Below are 22,552 nucleotides of genomic sequence, written 5' to 3'. Positions count from 1 at the left end.
ACCACCTTACCTCGGCAAGGCTTTGCTCTGCTTGGGTTGCGTATTCATTTCCAGTATTACCTCTTCATACCTAGTCCCAGTCCCATAGAGATCAGGAATCTCTCCAACTCCAAGAGGGCAAGAGCTTTCTTTCTGCCCCTTATGCTGTGTAGCTAAGGGTGCCCTATTCCTTCTCCATTCAGCCTCTGGAGTGCTGAGACCACTGACAGCAGCTGTTTATATAGACCCCCCTCCTTTTCTTCTCTTCCTCCTCTCCTCCTCTTCTTTCTCCTCTGCCTCTTCCTCCTCCTTCTCTTTTGTTGCTAGAGGTTGAGCTCAGGAGCCTACATATACTAGACAAGCTGTGAGAGGCACCTAGCACCTAAGAGTTTTCTTGGTCCAGCCACGTGCCTTGCCTTTCATTACCCAGTGGAGCTTCAGATTGTTCATGGTGCTATTTTCTGGTCAACTGTGAAATGAAATTACTCCAAATCAGAGAATTAATTAAAACAATTTTTACTATCATCTCCAGAATCAAAGCAGGGTTGATAGGTAAGATTGTTTTGCTCCCTCTGTGTGAACGAGTCTTTTCTCTCCCTTTCCATTATTTCTGAGTCTCGGGGAGTAGAAAAGTAGCAGTGCCTTTCTGAAGAGGGCTGGGAAATTAAAAAAGAATGATAATTCATTATTCAATAATCAACTTCAACCGTGAAAGCAGCACATTCTACAGAGAACACAGGGCTGTGGGGAACTCACAAAGTCAGACTCTGCCCAGCGCATACCCTCTGGGGTGAACCTTTTCCACAGAGACCTTATTAAGGGGAGAAAGACGGAGAGCCAGCATGGGGTACCAGTGTGTGTAGCCTCTCTACCTTTGTAGAGTACATTAACATGCAGAGTCTTTGCTTTATGAGCTTGTACCCTCACCTCTCCAAACCCAGATTAAAAGTTGCTGTATAATCATCTGCCAGAAGGTTCCAGAACAGCGTCCTCTCTGCTGGGGCCTTCAAATGCAGAGAAAGATAATGTCTTTGCAAGAAGAAAGGCATGTGGTGCAGCTCCAGTGTGTTGGTCTGTCCTTCCCTGTGCTCTTCTGGTATGTAGAATTCTAAGACTATTCCCCTTAGAGTCCCAGCCCCTGCTGAGTACACACCTCTCCTAGTCAGCCTGGGGAACATTAACAATACAGCAGCTGGGAAAAGATTTTCTGGGTGCAGTTGAGAGGTGGCCAATCAGTTGACTTTAAAAGAATATCCTGCTTGAGACTGACCTAATCCAGTGAGTCTTTAAGTGAGACCAGTCTCTTTCTGAAGATTTCAAAGTGACAGGGGATTGCTGCCGAGAAAAATCTCCCTGGCTGGCAAAGAAGATGGAAATCCTACATGAGAAGAAATATGAGTAGCTTCTAGGATCTAATACAGTCCCTGCTACAGCCCACAGGGGAACCGTGTCCTCAGTCCTCCACTATAAAGAACTGAATTCTTTCCACAACGGTATGGATGTAGAAGAAGTATCTGCAATCTAGGTATGAAAGCAGGCTGCCCAATAGCATGATTTGGAATTGAGAAACTCTGAGGAAAGAACCTAGCCCTCACATGTCAGAACTTGGGCCTACAGAACTCTGAGCAGGTTTCTTTCCTATCGGTTGAGATTATTTTCTGCCTTACTACAGTAATCTGGTATATCCGATCTCTGTAGTGGTCTGCAGAAGAGCTAGGCCGTATATGTAACATATATACAGCAAATTTTTCCAGGTGTGTGGCTATCCTCTGGTTCACCCCCATTTGAAGCCCCTTGAGAGCTGAGACGATGATGCCTTGGCTTTGAAATGGAATACTGTGAAGTGGCTAAGAGCACTGCAGTGGATGACACGCCTGCTGCCTTGTCACAGCCACCGACGCCTTCAGTTTCTCCACAATAAAATTAGGACATCCATGTCTTGAAATTGTTATGAACATTAGGTAAAACAAGCCATATAAAGCATTTAGTACTAGGCTCTATCATGGAGTACACGGTGAAGTAGTTAGTATTTTCTTTCAGGTCACAGGCACAGTGAGTAGCTACTTTGTGTGACATGTTCCTGGCTAGGTTCTATGTGATGTCATAAGGCAGTGTTTCCCAACCTGTGTGCCTCGATTCCTTCGGGTGTCACATATCAGATATTTGTTTACATTGCAATTCATAATAGTAGAAAAAGGACAGTCATGAAGCAGCAACAAAATAATTTTGAGGTCGAGGGTCAACGCAGGAGTAGCTGTATTAAGGGGTCATGACATTAGGAAGGTTGAAGACACCTGCCCTAGGGGCTGAGCATTGGTGGAAGGTACAGTTTTGCTCTACAGTATTCAGCAGTCAAAATCTCCAGTTTGAACAGTTTTGTCCTAAGCACAGAGCACAGCACATCTTTTCTGTAAGGCACCCATTCATGTCTGTCACACATTCTTCTTTGCTCCGTCTGCAGTCAGTCCATTAGAAGCCATACTGAGTATTCCTAGCTTGTCGGGATGTACTTTGCCAACTCTTGCTCTCAAATATTCTCCAGCGACACTAGAGCTACCCAAACTGTGATTATGTTGACAGTTTCTACCCATTACATCCAGAGACTCCAACCTGGAAAAGATGTGCAAGTTATCGGCTCTAAGCTAGCTGTTCAAACAACTGTAAAAACTAAGGTGGGAGCAAATAAGAGATAACACAGAAGTACTGTAGCTAGTTAATGATAGTCCTGAAGAGAACCATGGTCCCTTTTCTTTTGGTCTATCTGGTCTTCCCCAGGAAGAGCACACCAACTGGTTATTCAATATCAACTGGTCAGATGTGAAAACATTTATAGGAGCCATTAGACAGAGTAAGTGGGTTGTATTTTTCTATCTAGAAATATATATGTATATCCATATATGTAAGTAACAACAATCGAAACATGAGGCCATGAACCTGAAATAGAGCAAGAAGGGGTATATGAAAGCGTTTAGAGTTAGGAAGGGGAAATGCTATAATTATAGTATCAAAAACAAAGAAGTAATAAAAAGGACTGTATTTTGAAATGTTGTTTTTCTACTCAGAGATTCTAGCGGAGGTTTAGAAGAATGACTGAGTCAAGGCAGAGGTAAAATAAAATATTCCTGGACCCTCAGACCTCACAGCCTGTTTTCCCCAGGCTGGCTGCTGTCCAGATTGTAAATGAAGACAATCCTGCTGCAGAGCTGCTTGGCCTGCTGTTGCTGGCCCCTGGTCGGCAAAATCAAGTGCAGGCTGCCACTCCTATTAGAACAGGTTATCGGAGCAGTAAACCCATGGAACTTGTAAAGAAGGAAAGAGAGGTGTGGGGGGTTATGTGTGGATCTGCCCCAGATGAGCTGGGATGCAATACTTCCCACTGGAGAAAAGCAATCAAAGTAAAGGGTAGGGACCCACTTGTCATCCTAGCAGGTACTGTTGTTTAGGGAGTGCTCCCCTTTTCCTGAGGTTCTTGGGGTGCCTCTCATGCACTAGTAGTTTCTTATATACCCCATCCATGCTTCCCCCCCATTGTCACGCCTTTATGTATGCTGTCCCTTCTGTCTGATTCACCAACTTCCCTAAAAGATTTTCTGGAAACTTTAAACATGACCTGCTCTGAGGAGATTTTCCAGGAGTATGAAGACAATTGATCCAGGCTCTTTTACTCACTTAAAAAGTATTACCTTTATTTATTAATTTGTGTACTTCTACTACATGCATGTGCCAGAGTAGGTGTGGAAGTCACAAGACACCTTGCAGAAATCAAATATTTGATACTACATTATGGAACTCAACGATTGAACTCAGGTCTGTCAGGCTTGGCAGCAAGCACCTTTATCACTTAGCCATCTCGATGGCCCACTCACTCATTTTTCTATTGTATGCAAATAATATGATTCCAAACCTCCTAGTGTGCTTGCTGTAAGTAGTAACTATTTCTTTTCTACACTGCTTCTGAATATGCATTATCCAACTGTGTTATAATAGTTTATTTTGATGTCAATTCCTCGCTAAATTGGAGACTACTCGATAGCTCAGATTACAAAGCACAACAGTATAAATGTTTAAAATAAGTGTTTGGGAAGGAATGCAAGGCTTTCTGAAAGGGAGTCTGCCTGCAGTAGTCTATAATGTGTCCCTCCTGAGGTTAGGGCAGGTGGTGGATGATTCTAGGTACAACATTTTCTTCACTGCTCTGGATGAATTGGGATCAATACAAATACTAACCACAATGAACTGAAAATATTCTTCTTTGGGTCTTAAATAGCAACAACATTTCTTTAAAGAGTCGGTTAGATACAATGTTGTATATGGTTCACAAAGCCTGTCTTTTAACCTTATTTCAAAATATTCGATCCTGCCTCAGAGTCCAAGATCATATATTCTGGCTTTTTGTAAAGGAAAGCACACAAAGTCAGCAGTTGGTTTTTTAATAATTTGGTCCATAAAACATTTGAGAACCTTTGCTTAATATATAATTCATACTTTAGTGGAATATAATTACACAGCTCTGACCAGAATTCTCTTGGATGGGCCTTGGCAGTCTCAACTACTGTTCATATGACAGTTATTTGGTTCATAGTAACTGACACTATCTCATCAGAATCTCTCTCCACATATCAAATTTTTCATATCGATTCCTGACGCTTGTCCATGTAATGCAAGCTTTTCGTAAATCTGTTCTGACCTTTTTCCAATTGTAATGCAGATCAGTACAGCATTGTGGTTTTTCCAATAGTGCTCCTAGAACTGACCAATTGCTTAATACTGATATAGATTCTGGTCTCCCAGAGGAATGTGTTTTCTAGGCAAAAGAAGGACCTGTTACTTGTCTGCCGGGGGGGAAAAGGGGTATCTGGTGACAGGCACAGCCCTCCAAGAGCTGCCCCACTACAGCTCTGCCACTATTATTGGGCTGGCATGGTTAAAGGCAACTATGTTGTAGAGAGTATGGGGCTTTGTATTGATATTAAAATTAAATCTCATAGTCTGTTCAAACCTTAAGCAGAGCTCAGAAACCTGTTTTTGATTTCTTTGACAGCAATGCTCATTCAGCAAGGAGCATAGGTGATGTGTGGGAGGAAAGCGACAGAGCAGAAAAGGAGACTTTGCATCTCTTATTTTTCAATTCATAATTCCTAATACTGTTATAGCTTTGATTATTTAAGATTCAGTCTAATTTCTCTACTAATTCGATGTAAGGTGGAAGGAAGTGATCCCTGGACTATGACATTCAATTAGTGGGTGTGGCTGCATTTTTGGCAAATATTCTGGTTGTAGAAGTTTGAGAATTTCCACTAAAGACTAAACTGCATCCACAGAAAATCCCTATATTAAAGGTGGGAGCCTGGAATAGGAGAAGCATATGTAGGATACAATAGCATATTTCTATTATATTTGGATTTCACATCCTAATTTCAGCCATATCCTCTCCTGACTTCCATCTCAGTGTTCCCTGTAAATTAGGGATAGTATGACACCTTTCTTGACCTTTTATATGTCATTTTACTCTGGTAAATGTTACAGCTGACTAAAGTCAGGGTTGACTTAAGGCAAAACTGGACCCAATACTATGTTCATAGTCCACACTCTTGGAAGTAAATTTTCTGTGTCATTTCCATGTTCGTATGGAAATTTTGAGAACAGAGATGCAATCGACTTCTGAGTGCTTGGTTTTATCTCTGTGGTTTGAATATATTCAAACAGTATGGATGTTTGAATCCTAAATGAAAAAAACAGGGCTTGGGAAATGTTCAGACTATAAAGGCTCTAATCCCATGAATAGATGAATACCATTCTTTAAAAGACTTTGGAAGAGTGGCTTCTCTTTGTCACTTCCTTGGCATTCTTCCTTCTGCCATGTGCTGGTCACAGTAAGATTTTGTCCCAATATTAACACCTTGGACCAACTTCTCAGCCTCTAGAACCATAAAGAAAAAAAACCAACTTTATTTCAAGTTGTCTAGGTTTATGGCATTCTGTCCCAGCGGTTCAAAGATGGGCTGAAGCATCTGCCATGCCAGTAGTGTTCTCCAGAGTCGTCGACAGGGGTTGGCATGAGTAATGGCATGTGCAGGTTAGTATCTGTGCTTTCTTCAAGTGCTCATGTGACAAACAAGTGCTAATCCCACCACTGATTCCAAAGGGGTTGACTCTGAGTGTGTTGTAGGAAAATGCAGGGAAGTACAGCCAATGACATCAGTTATATAAGGGCTTGTCTCTCTTCCACTCACTTCACTGGGACTGTGTACACGGAAGAGCAACAACAAAGCCTCTGGTCCTCTCTTATGGACAAGAAGCAGCTTCTTTGATGAGAGTATGCAGAAGGGCATTCCCCTTGTGGCCTTTTCAGGGGGGACGAGAAACCACCATTCTACAAAGCAAGGAGTTAGAAATTGTTGGAGGTAGTATCAGGAGAGAGTTGGGCAGTGAAGAAAGGAAAGAGAGAAGGTAGGAGAGCCATGTGGGGAGAGATTTATGGCAAGTACCTTAGAGATCAAAGGGGGCAGGGTTCTGAGAGCAAGATACAACTTAAAGTTTATACTTGTATCGTTTATGAGCTAAGATTTTTTTTGCTTTGTTTTTATCCCATGTGAAAAAAATCAGCGAAATTTAAATATCAATATTAATAAATGAGGGTTTGTGTTATGACAGAGCCACGCCCACTGGTTTTCCCTGTAGAATCTTTCACACTATAGCGGCAGATTGAGCAATTGCAACCCAGACCATATGGTCCCTAAAGAAAAAAATATTTACTATAAATCTACCCTTCACTAACGAATTATCTTCTGACCTTTGCTCTAGATGGTATCCCAAACGTTTCTGGGTAAATTCCATTTAGCTTACTAAATTTCTCCCAAGAGGAAAATTTAGCACTTAGCAACAATTTGGAACAACCTCTCTTTTTTGACATGTCTTGGGCCACAGCTACAAAGACAGACAGAGGAGGATCCTGTCCACTATTTCTCCAGCTCTGTTTTGCCCTTCAGCCACCTGCAAATCGCTGTTCATCATGTTGCTCCTTTTGGAAGCCAGCCTATGAATTGAACTCAACATATATGAGCTTCCATCTGAGCAATCACATGGGGACTGTTTCCAAATTTTTGAAATATCACAGAAAAGTGTTATATATGGAAATATGTGTGAAATGTGTTACAATGATTTCCATATCTCTCAAACTATATAAGCAGAGAACAGCCATATTTAGATAATTGAATGGTATTAATCACAGTATGATACACAATGTTACTAAACTTCATAATAGCAAATGTTTCCCATCACATGGTTTAGGTCGATTGGCTAATTAATTACACCCCTGAAATACATTTTCTACCACTGCACTGAATATTACTGCAGTTGACATAGCACATACCTCAGCAAGCACACTAGGAATTCATAGATGCATATTTTACCCAACAGTAGTTTTTTTTTTTTTTTTTTTTTTTTAATCCTGTTAGCACTTTCAAAATGACTGTTGGACAAGAAAGTAACATTAGCCAGACTTGAATTGTCTTTATTCCCACTACTTTTCATCAGCTAGATCTCTTTTTAATTAGGGCCTTGTGCGAGCTGGCGTACACACACACACACACACACACACACACACACACACACACTTTTTTGTTTTTTTGGCAGTTTGCTTACTTCTACATGACAGGCTGTATCCTCATGTATTCCCCAAGGAACTTGTTACATAATCCAAAGCCAAGTTTTTAACTCAGGGGAATCTAGTTCAGTTGGAAGGACAGAAATTGAAAAGTGAGACGAAGCAATAAAATAGTTATAAGTCTGCCTCAAGAAGCTTCCTGCAGGGGGTTGGGGGAGGGTCTGGCTACTGAGAGATGGAGGAGCAATGTAGAAGACAGAATCTGAGAAATACACACACACACACACACACACACACACACACACACACACACAATGCCTTTCTTACATGAGGAAGGAAGATGGAGCTGGTTCAAGATCAGAGAGGAGAAAGAGCAAAGTAACATTCGGAAAGAGCATGGGACAGAGAAAAGCTGCGGGTGTTGCTGTGATCGGATGCACCAGATAGCTGTGTGACTCTGGCTTCTCTTGCACATTGGAGTCTGAGAAAGACATTGCAAACTCATGTGCAAGAAGGTGGGTGGGCGGTATAGAGAAAGCTCCTGGAGGAACATTGGAGGGAAGGCAAGAGATAGAGCTGGATTTGTATGCACAGGCCGGCCGTGTGGGCGTTGTGAAGCGAAGACTGGGCCACTGGGAAGGCCTTAATTGCTTGCTGCCTGTTTCTGTAACCTGACCATAGCATCGTTTCCCCATCAGCTTTTTAATGGGCCGCTGAGGTGAGTGTGTGGCTCTGTGCCCTGTCAGGAGTGACGGTATTGAGGCGGACAGCCCTGGGGCTCTGCTTCTCCCCTGCAGTTCATCATGTCTGAATTAAAAAGGGAATTGTTTGGACAAGCCTGTTAAGTGAATGTTTTTCCAGCATTAGTAGGAGAGCTTAAGGATCTCCCATTGGATGGAAACAGCATCTAAACCACCTCAGGCTGTGCTGGGAGGGAAATTTATGTAATAGCATTCACATAGCATCTCCCCTTTGCTTCTTTGGTTTCCTGCATTTAGATTGGTCCAAGGCATCTGCCCTAATCTCTTCCTGGCCGAACTTACTCTGCATTCCTCTCCTAAATTGCCCACAGTGGAAAAGGCCTCTCTGGGCATCCAATCAGAAGGATCTGAATGAGTGTGTGTGTGTGTGTGTGTGTGTGTGTGTGTGTGTGTGTGGTGTATATGTGTGTGTGTGTGTGTGGTGTATATGTGTGTGTGTGTGTATGTGTGTATACAAATGTTTATGGTGAACAAAGAAAAGTCTAGTTATAGAGGCTTCCTATCAGCAATCACTGTGGGTAAGAATTTAAGAAAAGTAATCAATTCTAGATTTAAAACTGTTTGTTTGTTTTTTTTTTCCTATTGTGTTTAGAAACTACAGCAAACCACAGGAATCTCAGCTTCTGGGATAGAGATTACCGGTTATTCTGTCTCAGGTTTGTTTCCCGCTGAAAGTACCAGCCAAAAAGGAATCGCGGGGCCTTGACTAAGCTTTCACTTCACAGGAAACAGGGAAGAGTTTAAAGTGGTAGTATCCGTGAACTGGGAAGGAAAGAAGGAAGCTCACGACGTAAGACTTAAGTTTGACAACTGAGGGGGACAAAATGATGGCGCTCTTTGCTGACGCTGGACGGTCCTTTGTGAGCACCTCCGCCCAGCCCAGCAGCAGGGAGGCCACATGCAGCTGGAGAGGAATCTGCTCCATCAGTACAGAAGGTAGGGCCAAGGAGGAGAGCAGTCATTGTCATGGCCAAAAGCATCTCTGAGTTCTGTCTGCCCCATTAACTCTGCAGAGTGGGGCCACGGCCTCAGCCAGTGCAGGTGTGAACACTCAAGTCGTTGCTTGGAAAATCAGGCCCCGGAGGTGGGAGTTGCCAGCTGCTCGGTGATGGGCTCCAGGGCCCTCCTCGTTTAGGTTGTCTATGCCCAGCATCTTTACCTGCTCCCCTTTCCAACAGTGTGCTCAGCAGCCCCCTGCTACCGCCTTCTTCCAGCGCTATGCAGTTTCCCATGTAATTTGCTTGTAATAAGCCTCATAAAGTTTCATCGCGCTTGCTAGGACTGCAGACCAGACTGACAAGCTGGAGTGAGCTTGTGTTTCTAGCAGAGAAGCATTAGGGTCCATGTGCATCCCAGAAGGAGAGCCTGCCTAGGCTTTTGCAGGAATGGAAAGCAATTTGACAACTTCCAACTTCAAAGTAACATGCCGTATATAATGGTGGGCTATATATACTGTCCCATTCTTTGAATTCTTATGGTTCATTCATGCCCCTCCCCCAGATCTCAGTCCTAGTGCTAATGAACCGCCAAAAACTGAAACTCTTGTCATCTTGTCCTTGTGAACTGTTGGGTCCCACTGATTAACTCAGTCACTCTCTCCCACCCCATTCCCCTGCACCCTCCCCTTGTTTACAATCCACCAACCCTTCCTTCTTTTCCTAGGCTATTTCTTACATCTCTTATCCCATCCCCAGCATCCTTTGTAGTTTGCTGTGCCTTTGCCATATGGCTTCTTGGCTTGGTATCTCGTTACATCGGCAGATGGACAGAGGCCAGAGCAACGGCGTAGGCAGTTTCCCAAGGTGAACTAAAACGCTTCACTCTATTCTTCCACTCCACCCAAGGCGCTGACCAGTGTAACAAATACACGCAGCCACATTGTGTACAGATGCCTTGTTAGCACTGGGGCTGTGTCTACTTCATTTCTTAGAATTTCCTTGCCACAACCATAATATTATTATTTTTGGACTAAAAAATAGCATTGGTGGCCTCACTTGGTGGCTCATCACATATTCTTTCAAGTGATTGTCTCTCTATTGCCTACCTTCTTTATACTGGTCATTATGATAAATGTCTGAGCCTTTCAAGCATACTGATAGGGATAACACAAATCACTGATTTAGCCAGATGTTCACTGGCCAGCCCCAGGTTGTAAACTGAATGGATGGGAAGCTTACAATTTTAGATGTTATACCTAAGGCTAGTTCCTTGACATCATGTTTCAAAGTGAGCTGGGCTTTGGAATCGGCTAGGAAAATCTAGACATAATGAGGTCTGGATTCCTGTTTTGAAGGTTTTGATTCCACTGATACAATATGGCTTGGGCGCAAGATATTTTAAACCTTCCCCTGAGTCATTCTGACACTCAGCAGGGGACACTTTCTAGGGCACTGGCATACTGATCCAGGGGTAGCTTAAATGTGAAGGAACCCGAGTCCTCAGTAATACAGAGCAATGTGTCTCCTACATTTTCAATATAGCCTGGAAAGCTTGGCATTATGTTGTGTATACCATTGTAGGCATCACAGCTACTGCTTAACACTGAATAGCTACAAATAAAATGGCTCACAATGTAGAATTAGTGTCTTAGACAAGGTTAGGAATCCACTTGCCTTTAGCAGTAGACCAGTGACCACTTGAAATTGCCTTGGACAATTCCTAAAGACTGGATGTGGCAGAATAGTTCTTCATTATGTTTCTAGCAACTTCCTTGTAGTATTTTATTTTATTTTTTTAAATTTTATCTTCTAGGATATTATCTGTCCTGGGAAATTTCTCTCTCCATTTTAAAACTTTTTATTTTGTAAGCTACAAATAGATACTGGATTGCTTTCCAGAAGCCTTCTCTCCTTTCAAAGCCAAACCTACACTGCAGGCTTTGCCAAGCAGCAGTCACTCCTCACCACCCTACTCTCCAGTCTGAAGGAAGAACTCATAGAACAGATCTCACAGCCATCAAAGGGAGACAGAGGCACAACTGTGCCTGATGAAGCTAAACTATCTGTTCTAATAGAACAATGCATCTCTCTTACTCAATTTTCTATTGCTATCTTAAGACACAATGACCAAAGCAACTTAGAAAAAGAAAGTGTTTAATTTGAGGGCTTATGGTTTCAGATAGTAGAGTCTATGATTTTGGAACAAAGGTATGGTGGCAGGGACAGCTGAGAGTGACCAACTTGAGCCACTGGTATGAGGCAGAAAAGGAATAATAGGAATGGTACAGGGCGTTGGCACTAGTCTTTTGAAACCCTGATTGACATACTTCAGACAACAAGATGATAACCATTGATCCTTCCCAGATAGTTCTACTGACTTGGGAGCAAGCATTCAAACATATGAGCCTATATGGGGGTGGGAGAATTTTTATTCAAACCATCATAACATCCTTGGTAAGCATGATGTCTCAAACCAAGCATCTCAGATGGAGGAAAACATAAGGTATACAAGTCCCACCTTTCAAAATGCAGTTTTAAGCAAAATAGAATAATTCAATACAGGATGTTTACTTTTGACATTGTCCATCTATTCATCTGCCTATTAAATGAATTGGCCAGTTAGCAATTACTGAGTTCTTTTGTACAGAGGGTGATACAAAAACAAAATAAGGCTTATTCTCTGCCTTCAGGAGATTTCAATGTAATAGAGGAGAAAGACCAGATGGCTAGTTGGATGGATGGATGGATGGATGGATGGATGGATGGATGGATGGATGGATGGACGGATGGGTGAATGGATGGATGGATGGATGGATGGATGGATGAATGGATGATTGGGTTGTTGACTGTCTGGCTACCTGGATGGAAAATAATCCATATAGAGGCAGGCCATTATAACAGAGTTCAGAGAAAAGGCATTCTACCCAGTTGAAGAGTAAAAAATGAGGTAGTTAGAGAGTGTTTTTGAGGAAACCTAAAGTAACAAGTTAGGTATGAGGCAAGATATAGGGAGTAAGGGAGATTCTACAATCGCCCTACAGACTTGCAGGTGATATCATGGCTGCAGAGTAGGAGTTAGACAAAGCTTCATGGGACACGCAGAGAGGCCTGTGATAACGTTGCATTATTTCTCCTAGCCAGACACTCAGGAAAGTGACTGACCAGCTTTTGCTGTCCTGCTCTCTTCTATGAACAGGCATTTGGATTATGGGGTAGCTTTAACACAAGTGTTCACATAGAAAGCCAAATGCCAGGTAGCATGTTCATATCTCCTTTAAGAGCATTCCTAGACTGAGGGTTCATGGACATTTTCCCATATTGTTGAACTTGTCAATACTAATAATAGAAAAAGGGAAAAATTCCAGTTGACTCTTACATACTTAGATATAAGTTAGGTCACAGTTACATAGCTATTGTTACAGACCCACTAGTAAATTTTTAAACAAGAAGGACTCCTCAGAAAAAAAAAAAATAGAAAGAAAAGAAAGCTCATGTTCCCAGAGGTGCCTGCCACTTGATAAATTGGCTCTCTTTGGATGTTAGAGATGAGTATAGATGAAATGTCCCATGTCGTTATTCCAGAAAATCCCAAACAAAACATGGGTCAGCTATTTTCCATATAACCATGCATCTCCAGCAGCCATTTATTTTCCCGAGTCTCCTTGCCAGATGAGTATACAACCTATGCCATAGGTGAGACCAGGAAAAACCCTAAGGAATATAGCTTGTTTGCTTTTCTGACATCATTGCAAGCACCTCTGGAATTCCAGAGTTTTGTTTGCTGAAAGGCTGTGAGTGCTCACAAAGATGATTTGCTGGAGGTTCTGGGAATTCTACGCCTCTTACCACCCACCTAGGATTACACATTGCTACCTCACTTCTGTATGTTTCTTTATAATGAGCACTGTGTTGAGAATTTTCTCAAAGTAAAAAGCTTGTTTATTATTCTGGATAAGATTTTACTAACTTACCTTATGCCCCAGACCATGAGATTTTTAGTGTCCACCATATAGTAGTCATTTTCATTGTAGGATATGGAACAGGTGACTGAGGAGGGTGAATGAGAAGAACCAGGTTCATGACAAATGACAGTGACTCCCCTGACCCAACCTTATGGACAGTAGGTAAAAGCATCCAATTTCACAGGTGCATATAGAAAGTTAGACAGTTTCAACAATTTGTCCAAGATTACGGAGGTCGAGAGTGCCTCAGGTCTGTGCATAAGGCAGGCTCCTAATTAATATATGAGGATTTGAAATGTCATATCCAAGATTAGCTGGGAAAAGAGAGGGTCTCTCCTGACTAATTTTGGAGAGTGATTGATGAGAGGTGTAAAGTTTGATAAAGGGACCATTCAGTCATGTTTGCCATGTGCCATTCTCCCATAGAAGGTCGGCACCATCTCTTATCTCAGACTGGAAGCACCTTAAGGTGAGCAGAGTGGAGTTATTTGTGGAGACTTTTTCAGGTTAGGAAACTGTGGCTAAGCAAGTCTCTTTAATGAATTAGTGATCGACCTCAGGAAGAACCCAGGCTCCTGTCATCTTCATCAAAACTTTAACACTACATCTGTGCTTTGCAAGAGTTGACATGCTGCAAAATTAATACAGGTTGCCAAATGCAACCCCAAATCCACCATGCCAATCTTTCTAAAAATAGGTGATGGCCACTAGATTCTGTACCAAAGTGTCAAGTGAATTTTTTGGTCGTGTTTGTGAACAATGGTACTAAATCCATGGGAAGGAGAGAGCTTCAGTGTTGTGGGCTATAGGACTCACTTTCTCTCTGTAAGTGTTCTCTGGTCAACTTGTCTCTTCCAGTCTAAAACAATGTTCTAGAAGAGAGAAATAAAAATATGCCCCCCATTTTCTCTTGTTTCTATCAGGCTTCATTGTCAGGTAGTTCTTTTTTGTATCTATCTAGAGATTTTGCTGACTCTGATTTTTTAATCTGTATATAAGAATATTCCAATGCCTCTGTCATGTACTAACAGTTCCTGTATTGAAAGTAATTCTTGTTATCTTTAGAATCTTCTATTGCAGGCAGAATACTCTGTCCTCTTAGCATCAGAACGAGGAAATTATAGACTATAGCACTTCTGAACTACAAACCCCAAGGACAACATCATAGAAAAATTCCAAAGATTCATTTTCCCCATAACATCACACATTTTGAATAGATAGTAGCAAAGATTCCCATTGATTTTGCTGGAAAATGGAGGTGCCTATTTTCAACCTTCTCTTGTTGCCCTACATTTAGAACATAAACATCCCCCAACCTAACAGTCAGCAAACAACCATGCACCGGAAGACCAGCTATTGAAAGCCCTAGTCAGGATTCACTGAGTACGTTAATCAGTGACATCATCCACTGGTCAGGATGCACTTAATAGGCAAGTCAATGACATCATCCACTGGTGAGGATATGCGAATCAGTGACATCATCAACTTCTTTATTCAATTTATTGCATGTTTGAAGAGAAGAGGTCGGCAGCAGCTAGTTACTTCCCCCACCCTTCCCTGTACAGGAAAAAGTGGGAGCAAAAGGAAAACGCTGCCTTTACTCCTCTGCTCTTTACCACCTCCCCTCAAAACAAGCACAGAAACAACCCTATGACTCTTCCAAATCCATTTAGGCTTGGACTCCAAATGTTTCATCTGTATATTTTCTCATGAGAAAAGAGTTCATAGAAACATTCTGGAAAAATCCAAATGAAACAATTTGAAAACTACAATTAGACTTAAAAGAAGGGAGGGGAATCTTTGACCAGAGCTCCTTCTGCAGGCACCTGGCTGAGTGTCTTAGACTCTAAATATGTAGCCAGACTAAATTTAATCTCCAACAAAATCCAGTTTTATATGCAGTCAACAAAAATATGTTATGATTAGCATTTATTTGCTTTTGGTTATCTCTGTTCCTCTCTTGTCTCTCTTCTTTCTTTATAGCAAAAATAAAACTTAAACTCTATACATTTGGAAATGAAAGGTTTTAAAATCAAAGTCAAGTTAAGTCACTGAAAAAGGAGCTGAGATGAACTCACTCCTTCTTCTCAGTCCTACCCAAGACCTCCCACAAGACAGAAGGACTCAGGAAAAGGAATTCAGCCAGAGAACAGACCAGAACATGCTGTGAACAAGTGGGACCAGCACAGGGCTGAAGTGTCTACAGGCAGGAAATATGTACAGGTGTGGTGTTTTATGATCAGTGAATGGCAAGTTTGTCTAGAAGGACTGCTATAGATATGAATAAATTCCACATACAATAAAAGGGTTTTGCTGATGTTAAACGATTATTTCCTTACCCTAGGATTAGGGTAAGAGCACAGGGGCTGCCAGTGTATCAAATCTGAAAAAAAAAAAAAAAAAAAAAAAAAGCCATGCCTAGGAAAGATAACAATGGCCATACCCGTCTCTTGTCTCTTGCCCAGGATATGAGAGGTAAATAGGAAGACAACACAGAGACAGCCACGCCTGTTCTTTCACAGTCAGAAAACAAACATGGTTTGCAGATGCCTTGGTCAGTGGCAGGTGTTGGCTCAGAGGCACCCATTTCTACACCCTCACACACTCTCTGATGACAATAGCCAAATATTCCTTCTTCCTCTCCCTGCCTTCAGCATATACCAAGGAGAGAGTCTCAGCACACTTACTGGTTGAACATAGTAAGTGCTCCACCTGCTATAGCAGTCCTCCTGAACTTGACAATGCCCAAATATGCCTTTAACCTTGAAAGTCCTCTTTGAAAACTGGTTAAACTCTCTTGACAAAAAAAAGAAAAACTGGGTAATTCAAAGGCAGTTTTTCAAAATGAGATATCAATCAAAATCATCTAACCAACATTGTTCAGAATGTCAAATTATATCTGGAAAACATAAGGAGAGTTTGTGGCTTCCTTAGATTGTAACTGATGTGACATGATTCTCTGTCCCCAGTGTGTGTGTGTCTGTTCATATTTTAATAGGAATATACTCAGGAGGCCTCCAAAGGCTGGCTTAGGAACCAGACACCATTCTTTTCTGTTTCTTCTCTTTCTGAGAAATTCTTACCTCTCCCTCATTTTTTTTCTTTACCTTCCTCATTCTTGTATACAATCTGACTTCCCCTGTTTAGACCTGACCATTTTCTTCCCCAAGCACTGATGTCACAGATTAGCATTATACCTGAATTTATACAAACCTATCTTGAATTAAGTTGTCATTGGATGTCAATGGCAGTTTGTGATGGGCTTTCTAGATGATACTTCTTATTGAGATGTTTTTGCTAATATTTATAATCTAGGAACAAATGTTAAAGATGCCAAGAGGAAGTTTAAGCTCCAAAGTGCCCAAACTCTAGGCATGGGTAAGAGGTCTTGTTCTATATGTGCTGAATATCAAAAATACTTCTTCAAAGCATGGTCCTGTGTGACATCTTTTCTTTTGCATCCAACTCATCATTTGTGCCAATAGAGCTATGAGTTCGGTTCATCACAGTAAAGATTATGCTCCATTTTCTCCAATATCCTACTAGTTTAAATGAAATGGAAGTAGATATGGACAGTCACAAAATAAGACAAAGCTGACAGTGTTATCCAGGCAAGAGAAGATGGCAGTGTTTATGGCAATACTGGAAGCCTGAGTCTGAAGTTAGCAAAAGAAAAGGCCATCCCTCATGTGGAGAACTGTGCTGAGCACAAGTAGAAACAGAGCTAACCTAAAGCTGTTGCTATGAGCCATATTTCTAAGTCCTAAGTGGAAAGCAGCCTTCTAAATGTTGGTTTTGCCTTCTTAGGGTCCTACAGTTGTATGGAAAAATACAGCTTGCGCACCCACAGGTAATCAGTGGACAATGTTTCTGGCATTATAGCCTGGTTCTATAGGTGCTTGTCTTTGGATTTTGCTCCTATGAAGAAGCATAATGGCCAAGACAACTCTTACAAAAGCAAACATTTAATTGGAAATATGAAGTGGAAACTCAAGGATTCTTTGGAAAGTTGGTTGTGTTGGATGGTGTTTGGTTGGGACAAACATGTGAAGGAACATTTTGCTGAAGTGGACACAGGTGAAAGATGAAAGCAGAATAGTGAAGAAATGTTTCACTGAAGCAGAATTAAAATATGAAAGGGTGCTTTCCAAGCACTATTGCTGATACCAAGAAGTGCTTACTGGCAGGAACCAGATATGGATGCCTTCTCAGAGACTCTGTCAGAGTCACACAGATACAATTGATAATGCTTGCAGCTAACCATCAAATTGAACACGGGGACCCCAATGAAAAAGCTAGAGAATGTACTGAAGGAGCTGAAAGGGTTTGCAACCTCATGGGAAGAACAACCTTATTAACCAATCAAACCCTCCAGAGCCTCCATGAACTAAAACACCAACCATTGAGCACACATAGAGAGACCCATAGCTCCAGTCACATATGTAGTAGAGGATGGCATTGTCTGACATCAACAGGAGAAGAGACCTTTGGTCCAGTGAAGGCTTGTTTTCCCAGTATAGGGCAATGTCAAGGCACTAAGGTGAAGAGGGTAATTGGGAGAGGGGGCACATTCATGGAAGCAAGTGGAGGGGGAAGGAGGATGGGAGTGGGGTGGATAAGATTTGAAATGTAAATATAGAAAATATCAAATAAAATAATTTTAAAATAAAGAAAAAAAGAAAGGATGTTATTTTAAAGTAAACATGTGAAAGGACACTTGAAGGATTCTTTGCTAATGATACACATGGATTGGTCTGACTTTCATTGTGTAGTTGATCTCCATTCGTTGGAACTCTCTAGAAAGCAATGTACCAAAAAAATTCTGGTGGTGTGCTTTAGATTTTTGCTGCTTCCACAGACTCAGGCTGATTAGCAGTTTGATGTCAACTGAGGCAGATTCATGTGCTGGAACAAGATACCTGCTGAAACAAGACAGGCTGAGGACATGTGATGTTTGGAGGGATTATAAAGAGAACTTGACAGACAGTGACAGAGGCTGAGCTTGGCTTGCTTACATAGCTAAATGCTTCTTGGTCTTGAGTCTTCCCTGATATTCACTTTTCCTGGTGTCCCTGGAATCCCTGGTCCCTTCTGCTGACTCATGGAGAAGTTGAGGCCTGGCTGTCTATACAAAGCAGTACCTCTACTGCTGATTCATGTTTGCTATTCTGACTCTACCAAACTGGACTGATGGTGTATCTATGAAGTGTTTATGAGTGGATTTAGCTGCCGCTGCTGATCTGTGGACCGAACTGTCGATTTCCTGACAACACAGATAGGAGTTGCTCTCCAAAATCATTTCTAAACAGGCCCACTTCCCCTGTATCCTTTCCTTTCCACTACCTCTGGTGGGTGGTGGGCTGGAAAAGAGGTTAATGTGTGCAAGAACCATCGTTTAAACGTAGGTTTTTACAATTAAAGCTACAAGGATGGCTTACAGTTCCAGAGGTTCAGTCCATTCTCATCATGGTGAGAAACACGTAGGCTGATTTGGTGCTGAAGAAAAAGTTGAGAGTTCTACATTATGATCTGAAGGCAACCAGGAGAAGATAGTCTTTCCAAGGCAGCCTTGGAAGGCGGGTCTCTTTTCACATTGGGTGGAGCTTGAGCATAGGAGCCTCAAAGCCCACCCACACGGTGACCCATTTCCTCCAATAAGTTGACACCTACTCCAAAAAGGCCACACCTCTTAATAATGGCACTCCCTGGGAAGAGCATAATCAAACCACAACAGTATTTTACCTATAGATATGGTCAACATAGGAAAACAGATGTTTTCAAGCAGTGCCATCAGCAAAGGGTCAAGTGCTTAATCCTTGGTGGGTCAGATACCTTTACCTGCTTCTTCCCTGTATCTGTGCTCACTTGGGGCATCTGGTCATCAGAAACCTAAGCAAGATTCTGAAGGAGTTTGAGAAGCCTGCCACCAACTTTTAAACGGGCTGGAATAGAATAATGTGCATTATGTTGACCATCTCCTCGGCTTTGGGGGCATTATTGCGTTCACAGCTAAACGTCAGCACCAGTGGCACACTTCCTAGCTAAAGTTCTAGTTCCAGCCCTTCAATGCAGAATTCAGATGGCCTACTAAATTTGCTTATATCTTTGTTTAAATTTACATTTAAAATTTAAAACTAGAGATGTTCAGAGCTGAAGAGATGGCGCAGTGGTTAAGAGCACTAGCTGCTCTGCCAGGGGTCTCAGGTTCAGTTCCCAGCACCCACACGGCAGCACAACTATTTGAAACCCCACTCTCAGAGGCTCTAACACCCCCTTTGAACTTCCTGAGTACCGTATAGATATGATGCAGACATATATACATACATACATACATACAGATTAAACACCATACATCAGATATGTAATGAAAAATTGAAATACAGTAAAACTAGTGATAATGGTGATGATGCTGTTCTCAAGGAATATGGCAAGGAATAAATGAGATAATACACATTTTAAAAGTTAGAGGAGTGCTCAGGTATAGCTTGAACATATATAAAATATCAAGCCACCAAGATGATCATGGTCACTGTTCATCTAGGACAGATCTTAAAGAGAACCTAGGTAAATGATTTAAAAAAAAAAAAATGGCTTTGAACTCACAATGTAGCTGAGGCTAGCCTTGAACAGTTGACCTTGAATAGTATGTCTCAAATACTGAGATCACAGTTATTTGCCACCCCCCTCGGAAATGTTTACATTTCTCTATTGTAGTCACCATTGGCATAGCTCATTTTCTCACATCACCTCCAAACCATTTCCAGGCATAGAGTGTGGGAGTTCCACAGGGAACAATTCTTGCTGAGTCCCCTAGAGAGACGCTTTTGTAATGAGATGAGAAAAGGGCTCAGGGAGGGCTCCCCCAACAGTGAGCAGATGAATGGGAGGCCCTCGGTGCTGTGGCAACACAACTTTCCATTATTAATTTGATGGTGTGTTAAATTAGCCATTTTTATGAGTGGCAGAGGGAGTTCCTTCAGGGGTAGCCGCTCATACTGTGTTCTAGGAGCCCAGATCCCAGCAGACTGCTACCACCATGCCTATTTCTTTTTGCTGGTTGGGAGGGGTGACTAAGGCAGCCCATCCTATGTTCGCTGCATTTCTCTTCTCTGAAATAATTCACTCTAACCTTTAGAGACAATGAGTACTTATCTTGAGTGACTCCAAGCCTACGGCTCTTTTCTTTTTCTCCTCTTTCTGAATTAGCCTACCTTCTACTTGGAGGTATCTTCTTGGCTGCTGTGTGTATCCTATAGGGACATCAATCCCTTTAGAAATTCTGCTTTTCTTGAAGCAAGATGGAGAAAAATGTTTCTGTGGAACTCCACTATGGGAGATCAGTATGTATTGGCTGATAAATCATTGAGCCTGGTAGATGGGGTGGAAAATTTATGTTATACTAAATAAGAGCCTGAGGTTAGGGACAGAAGTGCTTGGGTAAATAGAAAAATGAAAGAATAACTTTAGGGAATTCTCAAGGGGGACAGCGGTGGAAACCGAGAAGAGTTACAACTACCAAGAACACTTGATGTACTTTGCTCTGGAGTGTGTGGTGAAAACTTTGTTTTTCTTGTGGCTCTTTAGTAAAATATATTAAGAGAACTTTCTTTCAAAAACCATTGGATGATCCAGTACTGACCTATAATTGGGTGAACTCAGAAAGGCTGGGGAGAGAACGGGAAAGAGAAAGAGTGCACAAAGATGTGCTGAGGCATCCAAAGAGCTACTAGAGCGACCACACAAGGCTACTGCCCTTCAGTATCTTTTGTGCTTGCCCCATTGTAGGACTAGCTCATCCTTCAGCACCCCTAATCTCAGAATCATTTTCCTCTTTCCTCTTACTGCATGGTGTTATGGATTCAGTCATGAGCTTCTGAATTCATATGTTGATACCTCGACCCCTCATGTGTCGTTATTTTGAGTTAGGATCTTTCCTTGTGGTGATTCTTGTGGTCATAAGCATGGAGCCACAGTCAAGAAGAACCAAGAGGAAGACATAGCCACTAGAGCTCTCTGGCTCTCTACTCATACACTGAACAGCAAAACAAACAAATCAAAATCAAATGAAAACAATCTACAAGCTGAGTAGGGAGACCCTGCCATAAACTGCCCTGCAACTGTGAGTTCATTGTGAACTTGAGCTTTGTGATTCCACAAGAGCAAGTGTGAACCTGTCTACAACCAAACCACTCAGTGTGTAGTATTTCTTTATATATATATAGGAATTACCTATTCTTCACAGTTGGACATAGCAATTTTTCCCCAAGTATGTTTTTAACATAAGGGTTCTGTTCAAGCCAGTGCCTGCTACCATTCAGGAGAGACAATTCCTTATGTAAAACAGTCAGGCTGATAAAGCTCTTGTTGTTTAAGTCTTCCCTACATTTACATCAGACAGAGGGCTCCGGCTAGACAACTGCCAGAAGAGGATAGGAGAGTACAGGCCATACAGCCCCAGATCTTCAGAGCAGACAGCGGGGCATGCAGGGAGGATGCAGGGGTAAAGAGTGGACATTGCTCTCTCAGTCTGAGAACATGAGTAGATCCTCTGCAACGGCTGGAGTGTTGGGATCTCAGGCTGCTGAGCTACTTCACAGTTTTCTGTCTTCCTTGTTGCTTGGAATCTTTCATATTCAGAGAGAGCTTGGTCTGCTCAAAGCCCCTTCACCTGATTAAACCAGAAGAATCCATCCAGGATAATTTTTATTTTGATTAGCTGAAAATCAACTGATTTGGAGCTTAAATTACGTCTGTAACATCCTTCCCAGTAGTGCCTTCTCTAGTGTTTGATTGAATAATTGAGAGGTGTACATATATGACAAATGGCTGAAAATTTCCTGGACACTCTAATTCTCCTAGACTTATCCCCTTTGCAGTCCTTTCTAGACAAGGATGTCCCAGAAGGGGTATTTGGGAAATACCACTGAGGCTAGCCAATTGACATATCACAAAGCTTTTTCAGCAAATACTCCTGCTTTATTGTCATGGTTTTATTCTACAAAATATCTGGGGTGGGTCTGTCAAACACAGAACAGCAACAAAACTCCCACGTGACACCCATAGGCTGGCCTTTCAGCTTCAGAAAACCACATTCTCTTTTTCTTTCCTCCTTCGTCCTTCTTGGACTCAAATTTGTCTAGTGACTGTGTCAATCTTTGGATCTATTTCCGGAATGCCAAGAAAGAAGAAAGAGATCAAATCTATACTGTGTCTTGCTCTACTCTGATTTTCTTTTCATTATAATCTGGGAATGACTCTGCTCTATCATTGAGATGGTTTTCATATGCTTGACCCGGGGAGTGGCAC

This window comes from Micromys minutus, assembly GCF_963924665.1.
Source record: "Micromys minutus genome assembly, chromosome: 1".
Classification (NCBI taxonomy): Eukaryota; Metazoa; Chordata; class Mammalia; order Rodentia; family Muridae; genus Micromys; species Micromys minutus.
The sequence above is the reverse complement of the archived record's forward strand: the minus strand, read 5'-3'. Positions refer to the sequence as shown.